General features: G+C 45.9%; 9 non-coding genes and 1 pseudogene across 9 annotated transcripts; all 10 read right to left on the reverse strand.

Annotated features, from left to right (window-relative positions):
- Nucleotides 1-1,558: 1,558 nt before the first annotated feature.
- LOC134996126 (U1 spliceosomal RNA) lies at nucleotides 1,559-1,722 on the reverse strand. The gene has a single exon (XR_010198833.1). It is a non-coding gene; the product is annotated as a U1 spliceosomal RNA (small nuclear RNA).
- Nucleotides 1,723-2,393: 671 nt separating this feature from the next.
- LOC134995904 (U1 spliceosomal RNA) lies at nucleotides 2,394-2,556 on the reverse strand. Its single transcript, XR_010198625.1, has one exon. It is a non-coding gene; the product is annotated as a U1 spliceosomal RNA (small nuclear RNA).
- Nucleotides 2,557-2,708: 152 nt separating this feature from the next.
- Nucleotides 2,709-2,872, reverse strand: LOC134996172 (U1 spliceosomal RNA). Its single transcript, XR_010198879.1, has one exon. It is a non-coding gene; the product is annotated as a U1 spliceosomal RNA (small nuclear RNA).
- Nucleotides 2,873-3,543: 671 nt separating this feature from the next.
- Nucleotides 3,544-3,706, reverse strand: LOC134996478 (U1 spliceosomal RNA). Its single transcript, XR_010199169.1, has one exon. It is a non-coding gene; the product is annotated as a U1 spliceosomal RNA (small nuclear RNA).
- Nucleotides 3,707-3,858: 152 nt separating this feature from the next.
- LOC134996168 (U1 spliceosomal RNA) lies at nucleotides 3,859-4,022 on the reverse strand. The gene has a single exon (XR_010198875.1). It is a non-coding gene; the product is annotated as a U1 spliceosomal RNA (small nuclear RNA).
- A 702-nt stretch (nucleotides 4,023-4,724) lies between these two features.
- On the reverse strand, nucleotides 4,725-4,859 carry LOC134996598 (U1 spliceosomal RNA; annotated as a pseudogene).
- A 152-nt stretch (nucleotides 4,860-5,011) lies between these two features.
- Nucleotides 5,012-5,175, reverse strand: LOC134996238 (U1 spliceosomal RNA). The gene has a single exon (XR_010198943.1). It is a non-coding gene; the product is annotated as a U1 spliceosomal RNA (small nuclear RNA).
- Nucleotides 5,176-11,907: 6,732 nt separating this feature from the next.
- Nucleotides 11,908-12,071, reverse strand: LOC134996199 (U1 spliceosomal RNA). Its single transcript, XR_010198904.1, has one exon. It is a non-coding gene; the product is annotated as a U1 spliceosomal RNA (small nuclear RNA).
- Nucleotides 12,072-12,726: 655 nt separating this feature from the next.
- LOC134996384 (U1 spliceosomal RNA) lies at nucleotides 12,727-12,889 on the reverse strand. Its single transcript, XR_010199084.1, has one exon. It is a non-coding gene; the product is annotated as a U1 spliceosomal RNA (small nuclear RNA).
- Nucleotides 12,890-13,041: 152 nt separating this feature from the next.
- Nucleotides 13,042-13,205, reverse strand: LOC134996270 (U1 spliceosomal RNA). Its single transcript, XR_010198973.1, has one exon. It is a non-coding gene; the product is annotated as a U1 spliceosomal RNA (small nuclear RNA).
- Between the last annotated feature and the right edge of the window lie 3,372 nt (nucleotides 13,206-16,577).

Genomic DNA, 16,577 nt, shown 5'->3' on the forward strand with positions numbered 1-16,577 from the left:
AAATCAGCTTGAATGCTTCAGGGGATGGGGCATGGCCAACATGAGCCCCACACCAAAGGAGGGTGGGGGTGTTTAATGCGAACTAGGGGTCATCCAAGCACCGCAAAAGGCCGCCATGCCCTGCATGCCCCTTTTCTCTTTTCATATGCAGATGAGGGTTCCAGCCAACTTTGGTCCACTGCTTGGATGACATCACCGTATGCAAATCCGTCTTCTGCAGACCTTCCCCCTGGAATGCTTGTACTAGTTGTTGCATATGGTTTGATATTTGATGGTGCTTCAATATTAGGCAGCCTTCCACCCTCCCATGTTCATCTGAACAGATGTGGTCTCCCTGCAGTTGTTGTCCCCAGACGAGAGTTCCCTTGTGCTGGGTGTCACCAGTGATAGTGACACCTCTGCCATGCTTGTAGCAGCTGGTCCTAAGATCTACGCCTCAAGCCCTGAGTGTTTGCCCTTGTGACTTGTTGATCATCATAGCGAAGCAGATGCTTACAGAAAACTGCAGGGGCTTAGATTGAAAATAAAAAAATTGATGGGTATAAGGTAGAGAGGAGCGGGTTCGGTTCTCCGAGAACCGAATTCCCGACGAACTCCACGTGGTTTACACTGGTCCGAGGCAGGCTCGGTTGTTCCCGCCTGACTCGGAAAACCTGAACAAGGGAAAATGTCATCATCCCGCTGTCGGATTCTCGCGAGATTCGGATTCCATATAAAGAGCTGCGCGTTGCCGCCATTTTTACTCGTGCATTGAAGAGAGAGCGGAGAGGACGTGGCTATGTTCTCTCAGTGGAAATCTCAATATCAGTGCTCAGTATCAGTGGTTACTTATTGCTGCTCAGTAATACTAGTAGTGTGTCTCTCCTGCTCAGTGTCAGTTCTCAGTAGTATCCTCATCAGTGCTCAGTATCACTGCTCATTGTCTTGTGCTGCATTGTGGTGCTCAGCATACTACAGTACATTACTAATAGTCCAGTGCTGCATCTTGCTGCTCAGTGTCAGTTCTAGTATCCTCATCAGTGCTCACTATCACTGCTCATTACATTGTGGTGTTCTGTATACTACAGTAACATAGTAATATAGTAACATATAGTAACATAGTTTTTGAGGTTGAATAGAGGCAAATTGCCCATCGTGTTCAACCTGTTTTAAGTTGTGATGATTCTACATACTTGCTGAATAATGTCTTATGACTAGTTAACTACTATAACTCATGTTACCCCCGGATTAACCATGTTGATATTTTAAGTATTATAACCTTGGATAGCTTTTTCATTCAGAAATGTATCCATTCCTTTTTTAAATCCAATTACAGAGTCCGCCATTACCACCTTCCCTGGCAGGGAATTCCACATCCTGATTGCCCTAACAGTGAAGATCATAGTATCTCACCTGGCAGGTAAGTAGGAGTTGGGCTAGAGCTGTGGAGGATTGCTGCTCGGGCACCCCCTGTCAAGTGAAGGAGATCCAACTGAGGCAGCACAAGGGAACTCTCGAAAGAAGAACAAGGCTAGAGGAAGATCTGAGACAAAGAAATCTGACTTTTACCAGAGCTGACCAGAGGAAAGCACAAACACAGTCCCCCACTACCACAAATAATGCAGTCGAGTTTCCCACATTTGGGGAAATCACAGGGGTCAGCATACCCAGAGTGCAATGAATGAACCTCACCCTGGGAGAACAATCTTCATGACCATGGTATCTCCTATGCAAAATAAGTATGATTTGGGATAGGGCTGGGGAGGGCCGCTGCTCAGGCACATCTCTGTCAAGTAAAGGAGATTCAACTGAGGCAACACAAGGGAACTCTCATCTGGGGACAACAACTGCAGGGAGAACACATATTTTCAGATGAACATGGGAGGGCAGAAGGCTGCCTAATACTGAAGCACCCCCAAACAACAAACCAAATGCAACTACTAGTGCAAGCATTCCTGGGGGAAGGCCTGCAGCAGATGGATTTGCATATGGTGATGTCATCCAAGCAGTGGGTCAAAGTTGGCTTCAACCCTCGTCTGCATATGAAAATAAAAATGGGGTGTGCAGGGCATGGCGGCCTTTTGCGGCGCTTGGATGACCCCTAGTTCGCATTAAACACCTCCACCTTCCTTCGGTGTGGGGCTCATGTTGGCTATGCCCCAGCCCCTGAAGCATTCAAGCTGATTTCTTGCAGCAGCTGGGCACTGTAACAGCTCCAGAGCTGCTCTGTAAAGCAAGTAAAAGGGTGTGGGCCCTGCAGCACTACCTGTAGTTTGCATTGTGCTTTGGAAGGCACAAAGTAAGCAGACGGGAGAAGTCAGGATAGTGCACAAGGGCATAGAAGGGAGCGGCTCAAGAAAAGAGAAGTGGAAACAGACAGCAAACTAGGCTGGAGAGAGACCTGAGACAAAGAGATCTGAATTATACGAGAGCCGACCAGAGGAAACACAAATTATGTAATCAAGTGTCCCACATTTGGGGAAATCGTAGGAGCAGCACACCCAGAGTGCATTGGGTGAGCCTTGCCCTGGGAGAAGCACCTTCCTGATCATAGTATCTCACCTGGCAGGTAAGTAGGAGTTGGGCTAGAGCTGGGGAGGGTCGCTGTTCGGGCACCCCCCTGTCAAGTGAAGGAGCTCCAACTGAGGCAGCACAAGGAAACTCTCGAAAAAAGAACAAGGCTAGAGGAAGATCTGAGACAAAGAAATCTGACTTTTACCAGAGCTGACCAGAGGAAAGCACAAACACAGTCCCCCACTACCACAAATAATGCAGTCGAGTTTCCCACATTTGGGGAAATCACAGGGGTCAGCATACCCAGAATGCAATGAATGAACCTCACCCTGGGAGAACAATCTTCATGACAATGGTATCTCCTATGCAAAATAAGTATGATTTGGGATAGGGCTGGGGAGGGCCGCTGCTCAGGCACATCTCTGTCAAGTAAAGGAGATTCAACTGAGGCAGCACAAGGGAACTCTCATCTGGGGACAACAACTGCAGGGAGAACACATATTTTCAGATGAACATGGGAGAGCAGAAGGCTGCCTAATACTGAAGCACCCCCAAACAACAAACCAAATGCAACAACTAGTACAAGCATTCCTGGGAAAAGGTCTGCAGAAGACGGATTTGCATACGGTGATGTCATCCAAGCAGTGGGCCAAAGTTGGCTGGAACCCTCATCTGCATATGAAAAGAGAAAAGGGGTATGCAGGGCATGGCGGCCTTTTGCGGCGCTTGGATGACCCTTAGTTCGCATTAAACACCTCCACCCTCCGTCGGTGTGGGGCTCATGTTGGCTATGCCCCAGCCCCTGAAGCATTCAAGCTGATTTCTTGCAGCAGCTGGGCACTGTAACAGCTCCAGAGCTGCTCTGAAAGGCAAGTAAAAGGGTGTGGGCCCTGCAGCACTACCTGTAGTATGCATTGTGCGTTGGAAGGCACAAAGTAAGCAGACAGGAGAAGTCAGGAGAGTGCACAAGGGCATAGAAGGCAGCGGCTCAAGAAAAGAGAAGTGGAAACAGACAGCAATCTAGGCTGGAGAGAGACCTGAGACAAAGAGATCTGAATTATACGAGAGCCGACCAGGGGAAACACAAATTATGCAGTCAAGTTTCCCACATTTGGGGAAATCGCAGGAGCAGCACACCCAGAGTGCAATGGGTGAGCCTTGCCCTGGGAGAAGCACCTTCATGATCATAGTATCTCACCTGGCAGGTATGTAGGAGTTGGGCTAGAGCTGGGGAGGGTCGCTGCTTGGGTACCCCCCTGTCAAGTGAAGGAGATCAAACTGAGGCAGCACAATGGAACTCTCGAAAGAAGAACAAGGCTAGAGGAAGATCTGAGACAAAGAAATCTGACTTTTACCAGAGCTGACCAGAGGAAAACACAAACACAGTCCCCCACTACCACAAATAATGCAGTTGAGTTTACCACATTTGGGGAAATCACAGGGGTCAGCATACCCAGAATGCAATGAATGAACCTCACCCTGGGAGAACAATCTTTATGACCATGGTATCTCCTATGCAAAATAAGTATGATTTGGGAAAGGGCTGGGGAGGGCCGCTGCTCAGGCACATCTCTGTCAAGTAAAGGAGATTCAACTGAGGCAGCACAAAGGAACTCTCATCTGGGGACAACAACTGCCGGGAGAACACATATTTTCAGATGAACATGGGAGGGCAGAAGGCTGCCTAATACTGAAGCACCCCCAAACAACAAACCAAATGCAACAACTAGTTCAAGCATTCCAGGGGGAAGGTCTGCAGAAGACGGATTTGCATACAGTGATGTCATCCAAGCAGTGGGCCAAAGTTGGCTGGAACCCTCATCTGCATATGAAAAGAGAAAAGGGGTATGCAGGGCAGGGCGGCCTTTTGCGGCGCTTGGATGACCCTTAGTTCGCATTAAACACCCCCACCCTCCTTCGGTGTGGGGCTCATGTTGGCCATGCCCCAGCCCCTGAAGCAATCAAGCTGATTTCTTTCAGCAGCTTGGCACTGTAACAGCTCCAGAGCTGCTCTGTAAGGCAAGTAAAAGGGTGTGGGCCCTGCAGCACTACCTGTAGTTTGCATTGTGCATCGGAAGGCACAAAGTAAGCAGACAGGAGGAGAAGTCAGGATAGTGCACAAGGGTGTAGAAGGGAGGGGCTCAAGAAAAAAGAAGTGGAAACAGACAGCAAACTAGGCTGGAGAGAGACCTGAGACAAAGAGATCTGAATTATATGAGAGCCGACTAGGGGAAACACAAATTATGCAGTCAAGTTTCCCACATTTGGGGAAATCGCAGGGGCAGCACACCCAGAGTGCAATGGGTGAGCCTTGCCCTGGGAGAAGCAACTTCATGATCATAGTATCTAACCTGGCAGGTAAGTAGGAGTTGGGCTAGAGCTGGGGAGGGTCGCTGCTCGGGCACCCCCCTGTCAAGTGAAGGAGATCCAACTGAGGCAGCACAAGGGAACTCTTGAAAGAAGAACAAGGCTAGAGGAAGATCTGAGACAAAGAAATCTGACTTTTACCAGAGCTGACCAGAGGAAAGCACAAACACAGTCCCCCACTACCACAAATAATGCAGTTGAGTTTCCCACATTTGGGGAAATCACAGAGGTCAGCATACCCAGAATGCAATGAATGAACCTAACCCTGGGAGAACAATCTTCATGACCATGTTATCTCCTATGCAAAATAAGTATGATTTGGGATAGGGCTGGGGAGGGCCGCTGCTCAGGCACATCTCTGTCAAGTAAAGGAGATTCAACTGAGGCAGCACAAGGGAACTCTCATCTGGGGACAACAACTGCAGGGAGAACACATATTTTCAGATGAACATGGGAGGGCAGAAGGCTGCCTAATACTGAAGCACCCCCAAACAACAAACCAAATGCAACAACTAGTGCAAGCATTCCTGGGGGAAGGCCTGCCGCAGATGGATTTGCATATGGTGATGTCATCCAAGCAGTGGGTCAAAGTTGGCTTCAACCCTCGTCTGCATATGAAAAGAGAAAAGGGGCATGCAGGGCATGGCGGCCTTTTGCGGCGCTTGGCTGACCCCTAGTTTGCATTAAACACCTCCACCCTCCGTCGGTGTGGGGCTCTTGTTGGCTATGCCCCAGCACCTGAAGCATTCAAGCTGATTTCTTGCTGCAGCTGGGCACTGTAACAGCTCCAGAGCTGCTCTGTAAGGCAAGGTAAAAGGGTGTGGGCCCTGCAGCACTACCTGTAGTTTGCATTGTGCGTTGGAAGGCACAAAGTAAGCAGACAGGAGAAGTCAGGAGAGTGCACAAGGGCATAGAAGGCAGCGGCTCAAGAAAAGAGAAGTGGAAACAGACAGCAAACTAGGCTGGAGAGAGACCTGAGACAAAGAGATCTGAATTACACCAGGTCCGTCATTATATTATATATACCTACAGTAGTTATATATATTTTTTTTTATATCATTAATTATCATCTCTATACTAGCAGACGCAGTACGGTAGTCCACGGCTGTGGCTATCTCTGTGTCGTCAGTGCTCATCCATAATTGTATACCTACCTACCTGTGGTGGAAGTTTTTTTCTATCTTCTTCATACTAGTAGTTTAGCAGTCTGCTGACAGTGTCCACCAGGTCCGTCATTATATTATATATACCTACAGTAGTTATATATATTTTTTTTTTATATCATTAATTATCATCTCTATACTAGCAGACGCAGTACGGTAGTCCACGGCTGTAGCTACCTCTGTGTCGTCAGTCACTCGTCATCCATAAGTATACTAGTATCCATCCATCTCCATTGTTTACCTGAGGTGCCTTTTAGTTGTGCCTATTAAAATATGGAGAACAAAAATGTTGAGGTTCCAAAAATAGGGAAAGATCAAGATCCACTTCCACCTCGTGCTGAAGCTGCTGCCACTAGTCATGGCCGAGACGATGAAATTCCATCAACGTCGTCTGCCAAGGCCGATGCCCAATGTCATAGTACAGAGCATGTAAAATCCAAAACACAAAAGATCAGTAAAAAAAGGACTCAAAAATCTAAATAAAAATCGTCGGAGGAGAAGCGTAAACTTGCCAATATGCCATTTACCACACGGAGTGGCAAGGAACGGCTGAGGCCCTGGCCTATGTTCATGGCTAGTGGTTCAGCTTCACATGAGGATGGAAGCACTCAGCCTCTCGCTAGAAAAATGAAAAGACTTAAGCTGGCAAAAGCACAGCAAAGAACTGTGCGTTCTTCAAAATCACAAATCCACAAGGAGAGTCCAATTGTGTCGGTTGCGATGCCTGACCTTCCCAACACTGGACGTGAAGAGCATGCACCTTCCACCATTTGCACGCCCCCTGCAAGTGCTGGAAGGAGCACCCGCAGTCCAGTTCCTGATAGTCAGATTGAAGATGTCAGTGTTGAAGTACACCAGGATGAGGAGGATATGGGTGTTGCTGGCGCTGGGGAGGAAATTGACAAGGAGGATTCTGATGGTGAGGTGGTTTGTTTAAGTCAGGCACCCGGCGAGACACCTGTTGTCCGTGGGAGGAATATGGCCATTGACATGCCTGGTGAAAATACCAAAAAAATCAGCTCTTCGGTGTGGAAGTATTTCAACAGAAATGCGGACAACAGGTGTCAAGCCGTGTGTTGCCTTTGTCAAGCTGTAATAAGTAGGGGTAAGGACGTTAACCACCTCGGAACATCCTCCCTTATACGTCACCTGCAGCGCATTCATCATAAGTCAGTGACAAGTTCAAAAACTTTGGGCGACAGCGGAAGCAGTCCACTGACCAGTAAATCCCTTCCTCTTGTAACCAAGCTCACGCAAACCACCCCACCAACTCCCTCAGTGTCAATTTCCTCCTTCCCCAGGAATGCCAATAGTCCTGCAGGCCATGTCACTGACAATTCTGACGAGTTCTCTCCTGCCTGGGATTCCTCCGATGCATCCTTGAGTGTAACGCCTACTGCTGCTGGCGCTGCTGTTGTTGCTGCTGGGAGTCGATGGTCATCCCAGAGGGGAAGTCGTAAGACCACTTTTACTACTTCCACCAAGCAATTGACTGTCCAACAGTCTTTTGCAAGGAAGATGAAATATCACAGCAGTCATCCTGCTGCAAAGCGGATAACTGAGGCCTTGGCATCCTGGGCAGTGAGAAACGTGGTTCCGGTATCCATCATTACTTCAGAGCCAACTATAGACTTGATTGAGGTACTGTGTCCCCGGTACCAAATACCATCTAGGTTCCATTTCTCTAGGCAGGCGATACCGAAAATGTACACAGACCTCAGAAAAAGACTCACCAGTGTCCTAAAAAATGCAGTTGTACCCAATGTCCACTTAACCACGGACATGTGGACAAGTGGAGCAGGGCAGACTCAGGACTATATGACTGTGACAGCCCACTGGGTAGATGTATTGACTCCCGCCGCAAGAACAGCAGCGGCGGCACCAGTAGCAGCATCTCGCAAACGCCAACTCTTTCCTAGGCAGGCTACGCTTTGTATCACCGCTTTCCAGAATACGCACACAGCTCAAAACCTCTTACGGCAACTAAGGAAGATCATCACAGAATGGCTTACCCCAATTGGACTCTCCTGTGGATTTGTGGCATCGGACAACGCCAGCAATATTGTGCGTGCATTATATCTGGGCAAATTCCAGCACGTCCCATGTTTTGCACATACCTTGAATTTGGTGGTGCAGAATTATTTAAAAAACGACAGGGGCGTGCAAGAGATGCTGTCGGTGGCCACAAGAATTGCGGGACACTTTCGGCGTACAGGCACCACGTACAGAAGACTGGAGCAACACCAAAAACGCCTGAACCTGCCCTGCCATCATCTGAAGCAAGAAGTGGTAACGAGGTGGAATTCAACCCTCTATATGCTTCAGAGGATGGAGGAGCAGCAAAAGGCCATTCAAGCCTATACATCTGACCACGATATAGGAGGTGGAATGCACCTGTCTCAAGCGCAGTGGAGAATGATTTCAACGTTGTGCAAGGTTCTGCAACCTTTTGAACTTGCCACACGTGAAGTCAGTTCAGACACTGCCAGCCTGAGTCAGGTCATTCCCGTCATCAGGCTTTTGCAGAAGAAGCTGGAGACATTGAAGGAGGAGCTAAGACAGAGCGATTCCGCTAGGCATGTGGGACTTGTGGATGGAGCCCTTCATTCGCTTAACCAGGATTCACGGGTGGTCAATCTGTTGAAATCAGAGCACTACATTTTGGCCACCGTGCTCGATCCTAGATTTAAAACCTACGTTGTATCTCTCTTTCCGGCAGACACAAGTCTGCAGGGGTTCAAAGACCTGCTGGTGAGAAAATTATCAAGTCAAGCGGAACTTGATCGGTCAACAGCTCCTCCTTCACATTCTCCCGCAATTGGGGGTGCGAGGAAAAGGCTCAGAATTCCGAGCCCACCCGCTGGCGGTGATGCAGGGCAGTCTGGAGCGACTGCTGATGCTGACATCTGGTCCGGACTGAAGGACCTGCCAACGATTACGGACATGTCGTCTACTGTCACTGCATATGATTCTCTCACCATTGAAAGAATGGTGGAGGATTATATGAGTGACCGCATCCAAGTAGGCACGTCAGACAGTCCGTACGTATACTGGCAGGAAAAAGAGGCAATTTGGAGGCCCTTGCACAAACTGGCTTTATTCTACCTAAGTTGCCCTCCCACAAGTGTGTACTCCGAAAGAGTGTTTAGTGCCGCCGCTCACCTTGTCAGCAATCGGCGTACGAGGTTACTTCCAGAAAATGTGGAGAAGATGATGTTCATTAAAATGAATTATAATCAATTTCTCCGTGGAGACATTGACCAGCAGCAATTGCCTCCACAAAGTATACAGGGAGCTGAGATGGTGGATTCCAGTGGGGACGAATTGATAATCTGTGAGGAGGGGGATGTACACGGTGATGAATCGGAGGATGATGAGGTGGACATCTTGCCTCTATAGAGCCAGTTTGTGCAAGGAGAGATTAATTGCTTCTTTTTTGGTGGGGGTCCAAACCAACCCGTCATTTCAGTCACAGTCGTGTGGCAGACCCTGTCACTGAAATGATGGGTTGGTTAAAGTGTGCATGTCCTGTTTATACAACATAAGGGTGGGTGGGAGGGCCCAAGGCAATTCCACCTTGCACCTCTTTTTTCTTTTATTTTTCTTTGCGTCATGTGCTGTTTGGGGAGTGTTTTTTGGAAGGGCCATCCTGCGTGACACTGCAGTGCCACTCCTAGATGGGCCAGGTGTTTGTGTCGGCCACTTGGGTCGCTGAGCTTAGTCACACAGCTACCTCATTGCGCCTCTTTTTTTCTTTGCGTCATGTGCTGTTTGGGGAGTGTTTTTTGGAAGGGCCATCCTGCGTGACACTGCAGTGACACTCCTAGATGGGCCAGGTGTTTGTGTCGTCCACTTGGGTCGCTGAGCTTAGTCACACAGCTACCTCATTGCGCCTCTTTTTTTCTTTGCGTCATGTGCTGTTTGGGGAGTGTTTTTTGGAAGGGCCATCCTGCGTGACACTGCAGTGCCACTCCTAGATGGGCCAGGTGTTTGTGTCGGCCACTTGGGTCGCTGAGCTTAGTCACACAGCTACCTCATTGCGCCTCTTTTTTTCTTTGCGTCATGTGCTGTTTGGGGAGTGTTTTTTGGAAGGGCCATCATGCGTGACACTGCAGTGCCACTCCTAGATGGGCCAGGTGTTTGTGTCGGCCACTTGGGTCACTGAGCTTAGTCATCCAGCGACCTCGGTGCAAATTTTAGGACTAAAAATAATATTGTGAGGTGTGAGGTGTTAAGAATAGACTGAAAATGAGTGGAAATTATGGTTATTGAGGTTAATAATACTTTGGGATCAAAATGACTCCCAAATTCTATGATTTGAGCTGTTTTTTAGGGTTTTTTGAAAAAAACACCCGAATCCAAAACACACCCGAATCCGACAAAAAAAATTCGGTGAGGTTTAGCCAAAACGCGTTCGAACCCAAAACACGGCCGCGGAACCGAACCCAAAACCAAAACACAAAACCCGAAAAATTTCCGGTGCACATCTCTAGTGGCCATGCCATGTCACTGTGCAGGAGCCAGCACCGCTCACACACTAGTCCCCGGTGCAGCCCCCAACCCCCGGGACACCCGGAGCAACAAAATGTAGATTCAGGCCACCAGGCCACGCCCCTACCTATGAAACCATGCCTCCTTTTTACCATTGCGCTGCTTATCTGCGCGCACTGCATTACAATCTCCCTCGCCACCTCTCTGGGTGTCACCAGTGATAGTGACACCTCTGCCATGCTTGTAGCAGCTGGTCCTAAGATCTACGCCTCAAGCCCTGAGTGTTTGCCCTTGTGACTTGTTGATCATCATAGCAAAGCAGATGCTTACAGAAAACTGCAGGGGCTTAGATTGAAAATAAAAAAAATTGATGGGTATAAGGTAGAGAGGAGCGGGTTCGGTTCTCCGAGAACCGAATTCCCCACGAACTCCACGTGGTTTACACTGGTACGAGGCAGGCTCGGTTGTTCCCGCCTGACTCGGAAAACCTGAACAAGGGAAAATGTCATCATCCCGCTGTCGGATTCTCGCGAGATTCGGATTTCATATAAAGAGCTGCGCGTTGCCGCCATTTTTACTCGTGCATTGAAGAGAGAGCGGAGAGGACGTGGCTATGTTCTCTCAGTGGAAATCTCAATATCAGTGCTCAGTATCAGTGGATACTTATTGCTGCTCAGTAATACTAGTAGTGTGTCTCTCCTGCTCAGTGTCAGTTCTCAGTAGTATCCTCATCAGTGCTCAGTATCACTGCTCATTGTCTTGTGCTGCATTGTTGTGCTCAGCATACTACAGTACATTACTAATAGTCCAGTGCTGCATCTTGCTGCTCAGTGTCAGTTCTAGTATCCTCATCAGTGCTCACTATCACTGCTCATTGCATTGTGGTGTTCTGTATACTACAGTAACATAGTAATATAGTAACATATAGTAACATAGTTTTTGAGGTTGAATAGAGGCAAATTGCCCATCGTGTTCAACCTGTTTTAAGTTGTGATGATTCTACATACTTGCTGAATAATGTTTTATGACTAGTTAGCTACTACAACTCATGTTACCCCCGGATTAACCATGTTGATATTTTAAGTATTATAACCTTGGATAGCTTTTTCATTCAGAAATGTATCCATTCCTTTTTTAAATCCAATTACAGAGTCCGCCATTACCACCTTCCCTGGCAGGGAATTCCACATCCTGATTGCCCTAACAGTGAAGATCATAGTATCTCTCCTGGCAGGTAAGTAGGAGTTGGGCCAGAGCTGTGGAGGATTGCTGCTCGGGCACCCCCTGTCAAGTGAAGGAGATCCAACTGAGGCAGCACAAGGGAACTCTCGAAAGAAGAACAAGGCTAGAGGAAGATCTGAGACAAAGAAATCTGACTTTTACCAGAGCTGACCAGAGGAAAGCACAAACACAGTCCCCCACTACCACAAATAATGCAGTCGAGTTTCCCACATTTGGGGAAATCACAGGGGTCAGCATACCCAGAATGCAATGAATGAACCTCACCCTGGGAGAACAATCTTCATGACCATGGTATCGCCTATGCAAAATAAGTATGATTTGGGATAGGGCTGGGGAGGGCCGCTGCTCAGGCACATCTCTGTCAAGTAAAGGAGATTCAACTGAGGCAGCACAAGGGAACTCTCATCTGGAGACAACAACTGCAGGGAGAACACATATTTTCAGATGAACATGGGAGGGCAGAAGGCTGCCTAATACTGAAGCACCCCCAAACAACAAACCAAATGCAACAACTAGTACAAGCATTCCTGGGGGAAGTTCTGCAGAAGATGGATTTGCATACGGTGATGTCATCCAAGCAGTGGGCCAAAGTTGGCTGGAACCCTCATCTGCATATGAAAAGAGAAAAGGGGTATGCAGGGCATGGCGGCCTTTTGCGGCGCTTGGATGACCCTTAGTTCGCATTAAACACCCAAACCCTCCTTCGGTGTGGGGCTCATGTTGACAATGCCCCAGCCCCTGAAGCATTCAAGCTGATTTCTTACAGCAGCTTGGCACTGTAACAGCTCCAGAGCTGCTCTGTAAGGCAAGTAAAAGGGTGTGTAGTTTGCATTGTGCATTGGAAGGCACAAAGTAAGCAGACAGGAGGAGAAGTCAGGATAGTGCACAAGGGTATAAAAGGGAGGGGCTCAAGAAAAAAGAAGTGGAAACAGACAGCAAACTAGGCTGGAGAGAGACCTGAGACAAAGAGATCTGAATTATACGAGAGCCGACCAGGGGAAACACAAATTATGCAGTCAAGTTTCCCACATTTGGGGAAATCGCAGGGGCAGCACACCCAGAGTGCAATGGGTGAGCCTTGCCCTGGGAGAAGCACCTTCATGATCATAGTATCTCACCTGGCAGGTAAGTAGGAGTTGGGCTTGAGCTGGGGAGGGTCGCTGCTCGGGCACCCCCCTGTCAAGTGAAGGAGATCCAACTGAGGCAGCACAAGGGAACTCTTGAAAGAAGAACAAGGCTAGAGGAAGATCTGAAACAAAGAAATCTGACTTTTACCAGAGCTGACCAGAGGAAAACACAAACACAGTCCCCCACTACCACAAATAATGCAGTCGAGTTACCCACATTTGGGGAAATCACAGGGGTCAGCATACCCAGAATGCAATGAATGAACCTCACCCTGGGAGAATAATCTTCATGACCATGGTATCTCCTATGCAAAATAAGTATGATTTGGGATAGGGCTGGGGAGGGCCGCTGCTCAGGCACATCTCTGTCAAGTAAAGGAGATTCAACTGAGGCAGCACAAGGGAACTCCAGCATCCTCTACAGACTAAGAGAAAAGGATTTACCGGTAGGTATTAAAATCCTATTTTCTCATACGACCTAGAGGATGCTGGGGTCACATTAAGAACCATGGGGTTATACCAAAGCTCTTGAACGGGTGGAAGAGTGCGTACGACTCTGCAGCACCGAATGACCCAACTTGAGGTTATCATCGGCAAGGATGCAGTGGCGTTAATGTTTCCTGGTGTCAACCTGTATTATTTCAGTAGATATTGAAATGAGGATGCATCTTGCTGCCTTTCCAATGAAGCAAGTTTAATTTAGTAATAGGTGAAAAACCATCCCTACAAAGATGTTAATCAGATACTTGGCTTTGTGGACACTTTTCAGAGAACAAATTTGTTAGCATAAAAATAAAGCCAGAAAATGAAGAGCTGTTTAATCACTCAATTGGATTTTTTTGCCAGCATATTTCTTTTTCTCTGCAAACCACTGCTAAATTGTGCTTCCTAGCTATTTTTATAAAATCACTGAATCAAATCTAACTCTGATTACATCAGAGAAGGCCAGGTACCCTACACCATAACAGGGGTTTTTGAAATTTTGACTTGTCTACTTAAAGATCACCAAAATCTGATAACAAGGTCAATTACATCCCTGGGTGGGATTGAACCACCAACCCTTTGGTTAATAACCAATCACACTAACCAATTGCGCCACAGAGACACTTTGCAAAAGTCCATACTGACAAAGGCTAATAAGCATTCATCTAGAACGTTTCCTAGAAAAACTTTAAAAAGTCAATAATCTGGAGAGTTTTTGTAAGATGTTTCTTCCATCAACCAACGAAGAAACACATTGTTACTTTCCCATGATGAGTGAGTGCTTCAAGATCTCTTGCACTTACATGTGCAGCAGAGTACTGTAATGAAAGCATGCTGGGTTCATAACCCAGAGGTAGGCAGATTGAAACTATCCTCTGCTATATGCATTTTTTTTTTGTTAATTAAAGTAATCCAAAACTGGGATTGATATTTTTTCTCTTTTATTTTTACTTAAAGTACAATAACTTTTACCATTTTAATATGTTTTAATAGTATATTGACAGTATTGTTTTCTTTCAAAAATCCACTTAATTTTCTTTACCCGATTATTAAAATGGTAATTGACAAAAACAAACTACATTGTCACCAGAAGAGCAATACAAAATGTACAAGTGATATATTAAAATCATCTTTCCAGCTTGAATTTCAATGATGCATTGGGGCAACGATTTTGTGAGAAACATCTTCACCCTTAAATAAAGATTTTCTTAATTCCTTACCTGTGTGCTAATTAGATATCACCTTGTTTTCACATTAAACAGACTTCCACATGAGAAAGCAGCAAGGATGCAGTGGCGTTAATGTTTCCTGGTGTCAACCTGTATTATTTCAGTAGATATTGAAATGAGGATGCATCTTGCTGCCTTTCCAATGAAGCAAGTTTAATTTAGTAATAGGTGAAAAACCATCCCTACAAAGATGTTAATCCGATACTTGGCTTTGTGGACACTTTTCAGAGAACAAATTTGTTAGCATAAAAATAAAGCCAGAAAATGAAGAGCTGTTTAATCACTCAATTGGATTTTTCTGCCAGCATATTTCATTTTCTCTGCAACCCACTGCTAAATTGTGCTTCCTAGCTGTTTTTTGATAAAATCACTTAATCAAATCTAACTCTGATTACATCAGAGTAGGCCAGGTACCCTACACCATAAGAGGGGGTTTGAAATTTTGACTTGTCTACTTAAAGATCACCAAAATCTGATGACAAGGTCAATAACATCCCTGGGGGGATTGAACCACCAACCCTTTGGTTAATAACCAAACACACTAACCGATTGCACCACAGAGACACTTTGCAAAAGTACATACTGACAAAGGCTAATAAGCATTCATCTAGAACGTTTCCTAGAAAACTTTAAAAAGTCAATAATCTGGAGAGATTTTGTAAGATGTTTCTTCCATCAACCAATGAAGAAACGCATTGGTACTTTCCCATGATGAGTGAGTGCTTCAGGATCTCTTGCACTTACATGTGCAGCAGAGTACTGCAATGGAAGCATGCTGGGCCCATAACCCAGAGGTAGGCAGATTGAAACTATCCTCTGCTATATGCATTTTTTTTTGTTAATTAAAGTAATCCAAAACTGGGATTGATATTTTTGCTCTTTTATTTTTACTTAAAGTACAATAACTTTTACCATTTTAATTTGTTTTAATAGTATATTGACAGTATTGTTTTCTTTCAAAAATCCACTTAATTTTCTTTACCCTATTATTAAAATGGTAATTGACAAAAACAAACTACATTGTCACCAGAAGAGCAATACAAAATGTACAAGTGATATATTAAAATCATCTTTCCAGCTTGAATTTCAATGATGCATTGGGGCAACGATTTTGTGAGAAACATCTTCACCCTTAAATAAAGATTTTCTTAATTCCTTACCTGTGTGCTAATTAGATATCACCTTGTTTTCACATTAAACAGACTTCCACATGAGAAAGCAGCAAGGATGCAGTGGCGTTAATGTTTCCTGGTGTCAACCTGTATTATTTCAGTAGATATTGAAATGAGGATGCATCTTGCTGCCTTTCCAATGAAGCAAGTTTAATTTAGTAATAGGTGAAAAACCATCCCTACAAAGATGTTAATCCGATACTTGGCTTTGTGGACACTTTTCAGAGAACAAATTTGTTAGCATAAAAATAAAGCCAGAAAATGAAGAGCTGTTTAATCACTCAATTGGATTTTTCTGCCAGCATATTTCTTTTTCTCTGCAAACCACTGCTAAATTGTGCTTCCTAGCTGTTTTTATAAAATCACTGAATCAAATCTAACTCTGATTACATCAGAGAAGGCCAGGTACCCTACACCATAACAGGGGTTTTTGAAATTTTGACTTGTCTACTTAAAGATCACCAAAATCTGATAACAAGGTCAATTACGTCCCTGGGTGGGATTGAACCACCAACCTTTTGGTTAATAGCCGTACACACTAACTGATTGCGCCACAGCGACACTTTGCAAAAGTACATACTGACAAAGGCTAATAAGCATTCATCTAGAACGTTTCCTAGAAAAACTTTAAATAGTCAATAATCTGGAGAGTTTTTGTAAGATGTTTCTTCCATCAACCAATGAAGAAACACATTGGTACTTTCCCATGATGAGTGAGTGCTTCAGGATCTCTTGCAATTACATGTGCAGCAGAGTACTGTAATGGAAGCTCGCTGGGTCCATAACCCAGAGGTAGGCAGATTGAAACTA

The sequence above is a fragment of the Pseudophryne corroboree genome, unplaced genomic scaffold (assembly GCF_028390025.1).
Source record: "Pseudophryne corroboree isolate aPseCor3 unplaced genomic scaffold, aPseCor3.hap2 scaffold_142, whole genome shotgun sequence".
NCBI lineage: Eukaryota > Metazoa > Chordata > Amphibia > Anura > Myobatrachidae > Pseudophryne > Pseudophryne corroboree.